We start from the raw sequence: 4,753 nt of genomic DNA, 5'->3' as shown, positions 1-4,753 counted from the left end.
AGCCGCATTTATAAATCGCATTTACGAGAGGCGTTTAGGGTTTATTTTCTTTTTCGCTGTTGATTGGGTTTCTAATCAATATTCTCAACTTTTGATCTTTTCCGAAGAACATGGTCATTATTTTAGTATTTCTTTTGATCTCTTGGTGCATCCATATTATACATCTTCGTATTTCATCCCAATGGAAGTCCAAAAAACGCAAATAAAAATTCTCCAATGAAACGCAAATATATGACCGAGCAAAGCGGCAACAGCGGCGAGGAAGGCATAGCAGAAAGCGCAAACAAAAACCTTCCCAAGCATGACCTTAGCAATGGCATAAAACAAAACATAAGAGAAACGTAAAACATACAAAAATCAATGGTGAAGAAGAAAAGAGGAAGACAATGCTTATTAATGGCACGAAGACAATGCAAAGAAGAGAGGAAAAAAAGAGGAAGCATAGTTAATGGAGGAAGCACATAAGAGAAACGAAGCGCGAGAGAAATGAGAGTATCAAAATGTAAGTGACACGTTTCTGAATTAGGGTTAAAAAGGTTATAAGAAGACGGCTATTGTAAAACCGCATTCGTAAATCAAGCGTTTTGATTTACAAGGGCGGCTATTTGTAAAGCCGCATTCGTAAATCAAGCATTTTGATTTACAATGGCAGTTATACAAATAACCGCCCTTGTAAATGAACTTAATTACAAAAATACCACCGCATATTTTACGAAAGCGTTTGAGCGCAAAGCCGTACTAAATAAACCACACTTGTTTATACATTTTGCACTAGTGATGATCCATACATTGAAGCTTCACAAGCTGAAATGGTATATTATATAGATGATGAGGTGAATAAGGAATGATCAATTGTTGTCCATTTGAAACCATGAGACTTATATGATATGGGAGAAGGAAATGGTGAAGTTTTTGAAGTAGAACTGTGTTTACAACAAGACTTAAATGAATTTTTCAGCAACTTTAACTAATTGCCATTATTTAGGAAGGATGAAGATGATGAATTACTAAATGAGGACAACAATGATGATGAAATTCATGAAAATGACTCAATGTTAGAGTAATAATAACCTTGGTTCAGTTGCACTATTAATATGTTCATTCATCTATTATGTACATGTATGAAACTTTTAATATATCTTCACTTTTAATATATCTTCACTATGTTTCATGTTGTTGATTACTTCATTTTTATGTGTAAATATTCCTAAAGCTAAAAGGATCAAGAACTTGCTTAAGTCAGATGTTGGTTCAGACAAATTTGTGGTCAACTATGTAATCATTAATGCTACGCCTTCCACTACACAGGACCAGACAAGAACTACTTCTGCAAGTCCATTTGGATGTCCACCACCACAAGCATCTCAATCTATACATCAACAAACCTCACAACCACAAACTTCACAAGTTCCACAATCACAAGTTTCACAAGTTCAACAACCACAATCTAAAAAATCCTGAATCATCTGAATCTATATTTGCTTCAAGAAAATATGTTCCAGAATATTTTGTTGTAATGACAACTAATTTGGTTCATGCATCCATCATTGAGGTATTGATATATTTAAATATTTATTGGTGTCTTTTATTTCATAATTATAAACATTCAAATTCATTAACTTAAAATTATTTATTTTAGGGATATTGGAAGTGATGCTCCATCACATAATCAAATAATAGGATCAAGTGCCGGAAGCAAAACTGATTAGGGATGAACATGTGTTTTAATTTTAAATTATGTATCAACTTTTGAACAATTATGTTTATTTTAATTTTAAATTACATATATACTTTTGAACAATTATTTGTGTTTTAATTTTCAATTATGTATCAACTTATGAACAATATTATGTGTGTTTTAATTTTCAATGCAATGTGGATGTTTATAACTTTATATATTATTTCATTTTATTAGTATTTTATTTTTTTATTATGAAAATGTATCATGTTTATTTTAATTGTGCAAAACAGATTATAAAAAAGTGGTGATTAAATTCTATTTATTTAGAATTAAAATTACCTCAGTAGAAACCGACATATTATTGTAAAATTTTATTATAATACTGACAATTAAGAACGTAACATTATACCCTATATGATGGTGCTGAAATCCTTTTCAATGAATTAAATTGCGGCAGTTATGACTGACACTCTCTTACATATAAAAACCGTCACTTTAAGCAAAATGTTAAAGTGACGGGTGTTACGGCAATTAATGTAAGACCGCTACATTAAACTTTGTGGCGGTCAGTTCTATGATGGTTTGAGAAAATGCCACATGCGTATATTGTGGCGTTTATAAACGTCAATTTATACAAAAATGAATTATATGTCGCTTTATATACGATTTTTTTTTGTAGTGTTTATAAAATGGTCTCTAATTTAATCAAATAGTAATTAATATTTTAATATCTAAAATTAATTTCTATTTAATAATTTTTTAATGTTTATAAAATTAACTACACAATTTTAGAATTTGTGAAACTTATCTGCTCGCATTTTAAATAAATTTATTTACTATACATTATTCATTTATCATAATTTACAATTATAATAAAGATTGCTAAATAAAACGATATTTATCCCAGTATAACATAATTTTTATATTAAATAAAACGATTCTTAAGCTTAAATTAAAATAATTTTACTGAGTTTATTAAGTGAAATAAGATAAAATTTAATGTTTAACAAGTTTCAAATTTTTACTCTCATTTATTTCTACAAGTGTTTTTTTTTAGTCTTGAAGGTTTTTCCTACCTTAATGTTGAATGGTATGTACACCCCCAAATTTCATCCAAAAAAAAACCTAAATATACTACATCACTTCATCCAATCAATCATGAGTCAAGATTGTTTTTTATTTAATTTTTTTGGAGCAAAACTACAAAAGAAAACAAAAAGGAAAGTTAAATTGTCATAAATGGTGTATTAATTGATCACATGCCTTACATAAATAAGATATGTGGTTAGTTAATAATGGCAGTCTTCTCATTCCTATATATTATTTTCAAGGATTCTAGCATTCAATCTAGTAAAGTTTAAAATCTAAAAATGAAGGGTACATAAACACGAAATATTTTCAACCTGGTCCACCTATTTACTACACTAAATATATACAAGCTACTAACTGTGAACTAAATGATGTAATGCATATTATCTCTGTTAATTATTGATCTCAAATTTAAGTTAAGACATGTAATTATTATATACATACACTTTGAACAACAAGAAGTTTTTGTCACAATTATAATGATTGTATCCTACTCAGAGTAATGACTAACAATTTCTTAATATAAATGTTTGACTATAATTTAGCAAAAGTATTAAAGGTTTTGGACATTAATTGCACCTGCTTAATTAGCTAGAAGTCTCATGAGCCAGTTGGAGGCCATGGCTGAGTCCATTCCACATAGATTTAAGGTTTTTCTGAACAAAATTTGAATAAAATTGAACCTGATCCAAAGAAAGAAAGCATGCAGAGATTTATAATATGTAGATGGATTTGTGTGTCTGCCTCATGAAGCTCTCTTACCTAGTTACAAAGGATTTGGGCAGTGATTATGACAATTGATAAGGTTAAGCAGAAGACAACACAGCACAATGAAGAGGAGTTGGTTTTGTGAGTAGAATTTATACATGAGGAAACCAATTATTAATTTTGGTATAGGATCCATAGACTTTCTGCGTGCATGTGTCTCTATGAACGAGGGTACTGCAACGTTTATGTCTCAAAACTGTTGCTGTGTAACAGAATATTTATTCCTATCCGTAGGTGGTAAATGCATGGCAATGAATATTGTGGGGCACTCCCTTAACGCGCAAATAGGCACCATTTTCATCACAATAGACAAATTTGTAGGGCACCCACAAGTCAAAGTAGATAGATGATGCACCATCATGTGTGCCACCATGAGCATCTGCCAAATGCATTATTTGGAATATAACACCGCCATCTAAACCTTCCCCTTTTCAATCTCTTCTCTCATTCTTCTTTCATCTGTTCTTTTTTATCTTGTCTCCCTGAGTTTCACATCATTTTCCTACAATCGTGCTTCCTATTTTTCTGCATAACGTAACATTCTGTCATCAACTCATGCATTTCTTATATACTGTCATGCTTTAACTCATTAGAGAGATCTGATTATAGTTCAACAAGTTATTATTAGTACAAATAATTATTAGTTTCTTTTCTTTTTTCTTTCTTTCATATTTATTTCCCTCAACTCATGGTTAAGAACCACTTCAACTAAGCTAAGTCAACTTTACTTCTTTTACACTTTCTTGCATTTTAAAATCATTGAAGTAAATTTATCTCCTATAGTAAAATGGAAGTTTAAGAAATTTAATAATCTATCAACTTTTCTAATACAGTTTTGTTTGTCTTTGTTCTTTTGAGATCATTAGCATATAAGGATTGCAAAATTTAATTCAAATTGGTTGTGATAAACTCAGCAATGAATTATAGCAAGAGGAACTTACTAATGCAATTAATATTTTCTATAAAGGGTTCAGTTGTTTGACTTTTTTAAGAGAAAAAGGTAAATGTTCTATTAAAATTTATGTTTCTAAACATAAATTATAATTATATGCGAGCTTTTGAAAAAAAACACTAAAAAAATGTTATAATATTTTTCTCAGAAGTTAAAATCATGGATATAAAAAACAATTTAAAAAACTTACCGTTTTAGTTAAGACAACAATTTTCATATATATATATATATATATATATAAACTGTATTACTGAAAGAAAAAT

This window comes from Phaseolus vulgaris, chromosome 4, assembly GCF_000499845.2.
Source record: "Phaseolus vulgaris cultivar G19833 chromosome 4, P. vulgaris v2.0, whole genome shotgun sequence".
Taxonomy (NCBI): Eukaryota; Viridiplantae; Streptophyta; class Magnoliopsida; order Fabales; family Fabaceae; genus Phaseolus; species Phaseolus vulgaris.
This window is presented reverse-complemented; position numbering follows the sequence as displayed.